This window comes from Vipera berus (assembly GCF_964194415.1).
Source record: "Vipera berus genome assembly, chromosome: Z".
In the NCBI taxonomy this organism is placed as follows: domain Eukaryota; kingdom Metazoa; phylum Chordata; class Lepidosauria; order Squamata; family Viperidae; genus Vipera; species Vipera berus.
In genome coordinates, this window is record NC_138205.1 from 46,323,469 (window position 1) to 46,335,398 (window position 11,930).

An 11,930-nucleotide genomic window follows, 5' to 3' on the forward strand; every position below is an offset into this window, starting at 1 on the left:
GAATGCTCTCAAAATATTATTCCCAGATTAATTTATATTTTGAGAATAATTATAGTATATATGTATCTGGATGTAGTATATATGTATGTATTTTCAGAAACTAAATTCTTTGTTTAGAAAATTTCTATGGAGCACTTTCATTCTGAGATTATCTTTACAGAAAATGCAATTACCAATTAATGTGAGGGATTCAGGTTTCCAAATCTGCAACTATATCATCATGCTTATCTATTGTCAAGTATCAAATTTTGGAGGCCAATAATTAGTGTTAATTTTCAGATTTTGGTAACTATGGAATATACACATATAGTATTAATTGGATGGACAGTATTAGGATCTAAACATTAAACTCTAGTATTTCTGGAAACAATTGCATCAGTTAGAAAATTATGGAAAATAATGTCTAATAAAAATTCAACCCTTTCCCCCCCTGCTAAATTGACCAACTTTAATAATATGATAAAAATATGAAAAATATGATATGGAAAAATTGATAATAGTTTATCGGACAGATGATGATGAATTTGCTGTGTTAAGAGATAGATTATCATCTACCCAATGTAATCCAATAGCAATATTTACAGTGACAACATTTGCCAATATTGTTGGGACCAACAGCATTCTCAGATTTTGAAGCAACTGAGAACTTTTTATATCATTTAAATTTAAGAAAAACCCAAATAGTATAAATATGTTATTAATAAATCAGTTTGATATGCAGATGTTGAGAAATGAGTGGAATAAGGAATTACAGATTCCTGTATTGCTTAAACCAAGGGTCCCCAACCCCTGGTCCGTGGACCACCACCGGTCCGCAGCATGCCAGCAAGCGGGCCACACAAACAAGCAAAGCTCCATCCTTGGGATGCAGGCAGTATTCAAAACCACACCCCCTCTGGTCCAGGGAAAAACCTTTCTCCATGGCATTGTTGCCTGGTGCCCAAAAGGTTGGGGACATGTGGCTTAGTCAACTGGAGAGAGTTTTAATTTATATACCAACAGTGTCAAATACCCTAAACTATGACAACAACGTACGTAGAATTTATTGGAGTACAGTTATATTATAGAAAAGGATTATCTACAATAGAATTTTATTGAAGATATAACAAGGATAATGCTTCTTTAAAATATTTTTACTATGTTCTATATTTATCAAATTTTAGGAGAAAAGTAGTGGACTATATAAATATGATCGTGAGACAAAAGGTAAAATTTTCAGATTATAATATTCTTGTGAACTACATACCTAATACACAGAATTTGACAACTTGGTAACATAAATAGATTCTCCATGTCCTTGCTGTGGCCAGAATACTGATATTCTAAATGATATGGGTGGTAGATAAATCTAATAAGTAAATAAATAAAAATGTAGTGTTATTGGAAATATAAATATATGCCCCTTTTGTTCAGTGGCTTGCAATGAGCAGATTGCCTATAGACCTAGACTTTGTATGAACAAATATAATCAAGTATGGGACTCATTTATACAAATAAAGTATGTTAAAGAAATGTATTAAATATATGTTGTTGAATAATAATTGCATTAGATAACTATATATAAAATTGTAACCAGTTAAAATGATATATTGTACTTTTTTCCTTTGCTATATTTTACTTCACTTTTCTAAAAATGATTTTTTTCTTTTCTTTGATAATGTATGTATTTTTATTTTTGCATTTGGTTTTCTTTTGCACTATTTTATAAAGAGTAAAATAATAAATGCAAAAAAATCCACATTTAGGAACATAAAATCCTGAAACCCAGAGGTTATAATATTTACTTGCAATAGAATAAAGAAAATAAAATGACTTAATAATGCAAGCCTTGACAGTGTTTACTCATAAATAATTCTGACTACCTAATTAGTGCTGTTTACTTTGCCTTGATCTATCCACATACCATACTGGTTCGAGTAATGGGAGTTGTGGTCCAAAGACTTAGTGATCTCAGATTATGGAACATTGTTATATTGTTTATTGTCAGTGCAGGATATCACATGTAGTATGTTGTGAAAAATCAATTTATCATGTAGTATTTATCATGTAGTATCAATGTGTCAATAAGGTAAATAAATATATTTCAGAGCATTCCAAGAACACTCTTCCTCAGCTTTGGCAATGCCTATTTGAACAATCTATTTTGGGACTGTACAAACAGAGGTGGTTTGGGTACTTGAAAGTTACAGTTAGAAAAGTCATGTTTCTGTTCTGCATTTTGCAGAGTCAATCACCCTTGGTTCTTTTGTAAAATGATAATAACAGTGCCATCTGTCTAAATAAAACATATACATAGGAATATTAACTATATTATCAAGAATATTAACAAGAAAGCTAATTTTTGTAGGTGATAAGAATGGGTTCTTAATATTTCTTTTTACAAACCAAAAATACCCCCTGTTTTTCAGAGATGATTTTTTTCTTTAATTCCAGAGAGCTTTCAGAGATGCTGTTTTCTCTAGTTCCAGAGGATCTGTTGTATTTTGCTTTCCATGGGAGCTGAATATATGTTTGACAGCAGAAGTGTTTTTTTTCCTTCTGAGCTGCAACCTGAAATTTAGATGCCTGCTGTTGGGACAGTCTGTTCCTTCATTGTATTGGGAGGCCACACCAAAAACAGAATACAACATCACTAGAAAGACAGCTCTACAATTGTCTTCTTGTTTTTTTTGCCTTGCAGAGTCCTTTTGTACTTTGAGGGAAATGCAAGATCTAATCCTTTCTTTCTCCAGGGTTGGCTTTTAGTTTGTTATCCCAAGGCCTAGTGCTACCAACAGTTGCTTAGTGCAGTGCTGATAGAAGATTGATAATGTGGCTGGGGAGAGGTTTAATTTAAGTCCAGATCGAGCTGATCTCTAGCTTGCTGTTCAGTACTGACAAAGTTGGAATGAAACCTTGACATCAGCTAAGATTTTTAAATGCCCATGGAAAATCAAAACAGAAACAGGACAGTGTACTCTTGGGTCACAAGAAGAGTTTGCTGGGCAGAAATCAGCAGGTTAAATTGTTTATAGCAAATACTACTCAAATTGCTCATAAAGAGCTGGCAATCCCACTCGACTGGATTTAATTGTACATAGCCAGCAGCAACAACCTATGTACAAAAATACAATTTAGCATAGGGAAAGATTTGAAATTCCATAAATTAGCACCTGCTTTTAATTCCCATGTAGCAAAGTGGTTCTAGATACCTTGGCAATGTACTTTGTTAAAGATTTCTGAAAATACTCATGACCAGAATAAAGTAGCACAGGGGTGTCAAACTTGCAATGTCACATGATGTGTCACAACGTATCATGACTTTTTTTGCTATTGCCAGCAATTTAAATGCCCTGTAAACTGCCCTGAGTCCTTTGGGAAAGGGCGGTATATAAATTTAATAAAATAAAATAAAATAAAATTGGGTGGTTTTGCTATGATGCATCCAGCCCGTGGGCCGGCAGTTTGACACCCCTGCAGTAGGAGGTAGAGTATTTGGGTCTTTTTTAAAAAAAAATCTAGGACACCTGGTTTTACCTGGTGGTGCACAGTTGCGGGATTACAAAAGCTCCGCTCCCCGCAGCTCTTTTCGCCCTGCCATGGGACCCTAAATGGGTCTAAAACCACCCTGAAGAGGCGGCAAAGAAAGAGGGGCTACCCAGCGATTTGGGAACGACAGTGGTTGTCCTGTTAAATCAGGAAATTCCCTCTAACCCGACAGGAGAAAGGCTGGCCCCATCTTGGTAACCAGCCCAAGCTGCTTGCAGCCGAACAGTGGCGTAGCGTGGGGGGTGCAGGGGGGGCCGGCCGCACCGGGCGCAACATCTGGGGGGGCGCGCTCGCACTGAGCTGCTCAGGGAGCCCCAAGGGCTGCACAGAGTTGGCTTGGCTCCGCTCTCGAGCTGCTCTTTCTTGCAAAGCGAAATGAGTCCGGCAGGTGAGATGGGCGGCCACATAAACTGAATAAAATAAATAGAAGCGGCCAACTCTCTGCCCAGGCTCAGGCCAACCGCAAGCGCCCCGCAGGCGCCCTGGCAGGTTTGGCCGAGCGAAGACGGACCCGCTGGCCGGCCGGCCTAGCTTCGTGCGCATGCGTGGCTTTATTTAGCGGGGCTCACGTGCGAGCTTGAATGCAGCGGCTCTTGCAGGTCGGAGCCCCGCCCAGCCGCCCTCGAGAGGGACCCGGAAGCATCCCGCATGCGCGTGACTCTTCTTGGAAAGTGTACGCCGCTGCGGGGCGCGTCTTTTCAGCAGTGCCGTGACGTCACCGCCCACCCGCCCCTCTATTTCCGCTTCCGGTTGCCTTGCCCCGGGTGCTGACAACCCACGCTACGCCACTGCAGCCGAAGTCCACAAGTACTCGCCAGAATATCGGTGAGCAGTGTATTGAAACTGAGTGAGAAATATGATCTTTTCTCTCCTACTCTTTTCTTTTAGAAAAGATACCCCAAGAAGCAAAAAAACCCTCTGAAAGTGAAATGGAGTGGGAGCTTTGCCCCACCCTCCCATGGAAGGAAGCAGCGAATTAAACTATTAAGGGGGATAGAAAACATACTTTTGCTAACATCTAGTGGTGGAAGAGAATATATAACTTTAGCTGTTTTCTTATAAGTATTGGCAGGACGCCGAGAATGAGATAACCTGCTTCTTTGATCTTTAAACAGAGCTAAACAAAACATTCTGGGCCAGCCACAATAAGCAAAGATTGTAATTGAAAAAACATAACTGATCTTCCTATTAACTGTGACTTTAAAGCTGTTTTCAGAGAAAGAATTTTTTTTTTAATTCCAGCTATCATGGAATCTCAAGAGCTTGCAAAAAGAACTTGTCAAGAAAAACCAAATACTTTCCAGGAGGAAATGCTCACTATGTTGCAATTAATCCAAGCAACAATGGCTCTAAACCACAATGAAATTAAAAACAACTTTGATGACATAAATGGACAAATTCTTACATTAACCTCACAACGTAAAAATTTTCAGAAAATGAAAGAATCTACAATGGAAGGGACTGTGATTTAACGCAGATGGAGGAAAACACACAAGACATGACTGAAGCACCAGAACTAGAAGAGATAGTCCACACCCCAGAATCACAAAACAAAACCAAAGATAAGAAGAAAAGTCTGACAAAATGGATTACAGAGATACCAAAAAATCTATGACTTAAGAGACAAAAAAAGATTAAAGAAATCAACATCTTACCTGATTTGTCTCTCCTACCCTTAACAACATCCACAAGAAAATGGCAAGACTTTTTAACTAAGTGAAATAGATGAATGAGAAAAGCCGTTTGGTGAAAGAAAAAGACTAAAATCACATCCAAGGGTTTAGAAGATTGGACCTATCAGAAGCAATTTTTAAAAATTAAGCATTTGTTTGAATATGGTTAAAATATAATATGGTCTGCCTAATCAGTAAATATTGAATGGAATAGAGTTTAAAAAATGAAAAAATGGGGGATATAAATGAATTTTAGTTTGAGAGAGATGTTTTTCTTTTTCTTCTTTCTTATTCTGAGTAGTATTGTATTTTTTATGATATGAAAAATGTAATTGTTGGAGGATTATTGTGAGGGAAACAGCTTAAATTTTTAACCGTTAATCAACTTTGAGAAAATCTTAACAGATAAAAATGATTTCAATTTTGTGGGGAAAAAGTCTAAATGAGAATGTAGAAAACAGGACATATAACACAACCAAGAGGACTAACAAGAAAAGAAGTTCTATATTGATGCGATTACTAATTGGATAAATGTTAGAACAATGTTTATATTTAACCTCTTTGTTACTAAAATACTAAGAACTGTATTAACCTAATGTTTGCAAAAGAGAACAATATGGGAAGAAGAGAAAATCAAGGAAAGCTGTTATGTAGAGTATTATATGATAGAAATTAACTATTATTGATTGTTGTGAAATGTGAACCCAGATAACATGCTGTTTACTAAGCACCAGGTTGTTAGTTTTTTTTAAAAAAAATCAATAATATATATATAAAAAATCAAAAATCTAATGATGACTTCTGGTCTTGCTTTGTAGTAACACGGCCAAGGGATTGCGGAACTCCACACCCCATGGCTGGTTTCACCCTGCCAGGGGACCCTAAATTGGGTCTAAAGTCGCCCTGGAGAAGCGACAAAGGAGGGGCCCCCCGCTGATCATGGAATGATGGTCGATCTATTTGATCTGGGGGAAGCCCTCCGACTCAACAGGAGAAAGGCTAGCCACACCTCAGTGATTAGCCCAAGCTACTGGCAGCTGAAGTCCAAAAGTGCTAACCAGAACAACTGTGAACAGCATGCCTGGAACTGGGAGAGAATATTGATCTTCTCTCTCCTATTTTGTAACTGATTTCCTGGAAAAGATCCCCAAAAAGCAAAAAATCCTCCAAAAGTGAGAAGGGAGGGAATCACATCCCCACCCTTCCATAGACGGAAGCAGCAAATTAATGTTTATGGGGGACAGAAATATATTGAAATGAAATTAATAATGCTACAGTCTCAATAAATCTGAAAATTATAAAAACTGTTAAGACTTCACATCTGAAAAAGTATTGATAAAATTATAAGAAAATAATTATTTGTCTTAAAAGTTGGAAAATAACTACTGACATCTAGTGGAGGATTAGAGTATAAAAGTATGGAATTAGAGTAAAACTATAGAATTAGAGCAAGGGTATCAAACTGTCAGCCCGCGGGCTGGATGCGTCATGCCAAAACCACGCCCACCCCATTGCCGGCAATGGAAAGTCACGACACGTCACGTGATGTTGCGAGTTTGACACACCTGGATTAGAGTATAAAACTATAGAAATAGGCAAGTTGCCCAGAAATAGAGAAAAAATTGTTCCTTTGAAACTTAGTGACTTTTAGCCAAATTAAAAACAGCTGAATAGAGGAAAGAAAATACACTGGGCTATCTACTACAGAGTGAGAACTACATTTATTTTAAAAACTGCTGACTTTCTGGGATTATAAATACTTATTGAGCTGTGATTTCTAAGATCAAGAACTGTTTGTAGAGAAAGAAAAACTTTTAACTTTGGCTAATCTTCTAGGGGGGACTTTACTGGAAAGCTCTTAGGTGGCTAAACATTCTGGATTGCAATTTTGACTGGTTAATACAGTCAAAACAGAAAAACTGTTATAAAACACTGCTTTCAATGGTGCTTTGACAATTGGAAATGCATTGGATTACAAAACCATATATAAAAATAAGAACTATATAAGATTTGGTTGTTTGGATTTTAATATTGGCTGGTTGACAAAGCTAATTACAGAGGCTATGGTACCAGTGAAGGACTATAAGGGGGGAGACAAAATGGATGTTGCATACCTAACTAAAACCACATCTAATATTCCCTTCTGAAGGCCCCAGCCTGGAACATTGGGGATCTGCAGGAGCAACACTCCAAGACAAGGCAAATACTTTCCAGGAGGAAATGTATGCAGTGCTGAAACAGATTCAAATGACAATTGTTTCAAACCATGATGAGATTAAAAATAACTTTGATGACATAAATGAGCACATTTCCAACCTAAACTTACAATTAAAAAACTCTAGAAAACAACGATAAAGAATGAACAAACAAATCAGATAACAGAACATTCAGAGGAAAGTGACCCAAATAGGAAAGCTACAAATAAAGAGAACCACAGCTTAATACAAAGAAAAAATCTGCAAGATTTTGCCACAACAATGAAAACAGAAAATATATTTTATCTTTTAGGACTTCAAAAACTTAAGGATAAGAAAGAAGATTTAACAAAATGGATTATAGAGTTGCCAGGTGAATCATAATGTACATTTTAATTAACTTGTCTTTCCTATTCCCAATAATATTCACAAAAATACAGGAAGAATCCCCTGGCAAGCAGATCATACTGACACAGAAAGCTACATGGCAAAAGAAGAAGGCTAGAGTTAGATTCAAGAGACTCAATTCAACTTACCAAATGGAGTACTATATGATTAAACACTTGTTTGAATATGGTTAAAAGAACAGATAAATTTTGAATATAAAGGGGCCCTACAGTAAGAGGGATAAGATATATAAGTAGTATAGTATATTTTTTAATATGTGAGATGTAAAATACTGGGATGGGGTATATGAATGAAAAGTTTGGATATTTAAAGGTAATTAATTTTGAGAAAATTATGACTGATAATGGTTTGAATACTAAGGGGAAATTAAGGTTAAATAAGAATTTTGAAAACAGGACACAGTGACTTAATCAGATGACTTTTACAAATACAATTGAAACATAAGCCAATCAGAAAAGATGTTATATGTGGATGTTATTGTTATTTGTACAAACACAAGAAAAATGTTTATATCCAACCTTGTATGTATCGAAAGTATTAAGAATTATATTTGCTTAATGTTGACAAAGGAGAATACTATTGGAAGAAGAGAAGATCAAAGAAATATATCATTAACTAATATATTGATTATGGAATTATTGAAATTATTGTTGTTTTTAAATATATGAACCCAGACAACACACTGCTTACTAAGCACTAAAGATTACTATTGTAAAACAATCAATAGAATATATTTAACAAAAAATCTAATGACTAACTTCCATTGATGGGGATGCCCTGACTATGACTAAGTGGGCTATATGATAGAATGTATTCTGGATTCCCTTGAGAGAGGGGCTGCATTTCGGGGGGCAAAGAGACAACAAAGCTTAGATAGTTTGGTCAGAAGAAGAGAGTTAAGAAGGTTCTTCCCTAGCCATTCTCAGAGTATATTAATACTAATTCAAATAATTGCCTTAGTTTGGTAAAATTTCTGTCTATAGGTGAGGAACATAAAGGAAACTGCTCAGAAGTAATTCTATATGTCTTTCTTGGTTCATGGGGCCTCACAGGCTATAACTCATTGTTAAGCCAAGCTGACCTTTATCCTTTTATGGAGTAGCTCAACCCGTTGAGAGAGGTCCTGTGCATTTGGCAACGGAAAGTAAATGTATGTGATTGAAAAGCCGACATAGACATACGGTAAGTCTTTCCCAAAGACTGTGCTAATATCTATGTTACTTAGGTTCACTATGTTACATAAGTTAATTATCAATATTTTGACCATGGAAAATTACACCTTGTGATTAATTATCTAATTAATTAGTTAATGGCTACCTTATGGATTAATTTTTAAGTATTTTCAGGGCAGCTTACAAAATTTATTTCATAAAAGAATAGTGATGAATGTTTTATTTTTGTTTTATTTTTTTGGCTAAAATAAGCCAATTGTACTCTTCGTTACAGTAGCAATTTTATCCTAAGCTTTGGATGTATCTATGTTCACATTAAAACACTTGAGTGCTCTAACTTGAGCAAAATATAACTTTTACTGTTTCCTTAAATTACCTATGCCTTTTGTTGGAGATAAAATTCTGCAGGGTGATCAGGAAATAATTTGTGTGGGAGCAAGGATTTGTTGTTTGCCATGCTAAAAGTCTGGACCACAGTGAACAGATATAATTTATGAACTGTAGATCTTGGATGAACCTTAAGAAAATGCACCTTGAGTTAAAAATATAGTTGCCAACCAAACCAACTGCTTTATGAATTGAAATGAGGGTCTTATCTGCTGATTTATTATATTAGGCATATATGTGTGTCAGTGTTGACCTCTGGTGACTGTCTGGATTAGTCCCTGCAGTTGTCTTGGTAATTTTCAGAAATGGTTTGCTTTGTCTTCTTCCTGGGGTTGAGAGTGTGACTAGTCCAAGATCAGCTGGCTTTGTGTCTTAAGTGGGATTAGAACTCATGCCCTCCCAGTTTCTAGCCTGGTGTCTTAACTATTACTTCAAACTGGCTCTATAATTTAAATATTATATTTACTACAGGTTGCTTCCTGTTCCAGTTGTCCTGCTTGTCCAGTGAGAAATGGTAAATTGTGAGATCTGCCTAAATAAAATTTGTTTACTTTATTTAGAGATAGAGGCAGGTCTTCAATTTTTTTCTATGAATTCCCTCCCTTTTTCCCAGTTCATATTAAGTAATTAGTCTATGTTTATGCCAGAAGTAAACAATACTTGGGGGACAAGAGCACATCTAGGTTTCCAAGAGCATGTTGCAGCACTCTCAAAAAATAGCTGTTTTCAAAAATCTTTTGTATTCATAAAATAACATCTCTGATATGCCAGTAAAAAGTCTGTGGGGACCACAGGCCAGTTACTAACAAGGCTATTTATCCCAGATAGTTTTTATCTGCCCAGTCTGAGTGAACAGAGAACACAAGTTGAAAGTTCCCACCTATGTAGAAGACCAGTGAGAAGGGTGCAAAAGCAGGCTGATTGAATGTAAGCATAAAATTGCTATCAACTATTCTAGTTTCTCAGGACTTTTCATACTTTTTCAGCTTTGTCCCTTGTCTCCATTTTATTTTATTTATAAGAATGCCTATTTGTCTAGGGATATTCTTGATACGAAAGTTAATGCTGAAGAATGGTACTTCTTTGTTTTGCAGAATGCTAATTTATCTTATTTTAAAACATGTTTCTATTTTTTTTAATTCAGGAATGGTAAGAAGCCTGATGGATACAAAGGGAGATCACATGTACCTGGATGCCTATCCATGTTGTATGTATCTTAAGTGTAAAAAAATATGTGCTCATTTCCTATTTGACTTTAGGCAGGGCCAATAGCATTGCCCATAGTTTGTTCACTATCACCACACCTTCAATTTGTAGATGACTAATTTATGAAAACATTCCAAACCGTTTTCTACAAATTTATTGGAGAATCATATTGCAGGGGCCATGCATGATTATACACTTGAACTGGGTTTGCAAATGTCTGGAAATTAGTGGTGAGCTGTCCAAATATCATATTGCTGAAATACAACCATAAAAGACAGATTTTGGGAGCCCAACCTTTGTACCTTTTGGTACTGCTAAGTTTTATATCATGTATTTTAGTTGATATCTACCTTGAAACCTGCACAGAAGAGCAAAGTATTTCAGTTCTGCCCATTTTGATATATTAGTGCATGATTTGCCAAATACCTGTATGGTTAGATGTCCCTGAAATACTGTATTAACAACTAAAAGTGCAACTCCTATGCCACAAAAAAGTCAATCAATACTTCTCTAAGTCAAAAATGGTTAATTATAATAGTTGGTTCACCCACATGCTAAATCATAAACCAGAGACTGATTTAACAATATTTAACATGGGGTTACATGTTAACATGGGTTTTTTTTCAATTTCCCCCCCCCCCCCCAGTTTGGGGTAATTTTAAACAATCAGTTATACTATTTTAGAAATATTTTTGTGAGCTTTAAAATATCACAGGTGGTCATAGGGAAAGTGTATTCTAGTGGGCTGCAAAAAGGGAACAAAGGCTTCATGCAGCACAGGAACACTTGTTGCCCTCCACTGCTGTTAACTCTGAATTACAAACAAAATGGTTCAACTCAGATTTACTATTCAGAAAACTGGTGTAATCTCTGGAGCTGATAGTGGCATGTAGGTTGGAAGAAGAGGGGAAAAAAGATTACTTGTACAATGCTGTACTTAGCGCCTAATGTTTACTCAGAATCTTTTCTTATAACTTGAATCAGTTGGTACAGGTCCAATCCTCTTGAGCAACATAAATGTGCTTCTTCAGCTATATGAGCTTTTTAATATTTTCTTCTTCAGGCAAGACATACCAAATAACTTCTTCAGATTTGCCCTACTGGGTTTGAGTGGATCTCTCACTTTCTGGTGTCCTTACCAGTATCTTTCTGAATATATTTCATTTTGTTGGTAATCTTATAATTCTCAGAACTGAGTGCAGGATTACTTTTTTGTTAACTATATGTATTGCTTTCAAAATGAAGAGACAGATAGTAAGGAACCTCAGTATTGAGGGAAATGCATCGCTGTTCATTCTCAGAGGGATTCTCTGGCCTCTGATTTTAAGTTGAGGTATGAGATAAGTCATTACCATGTCAGG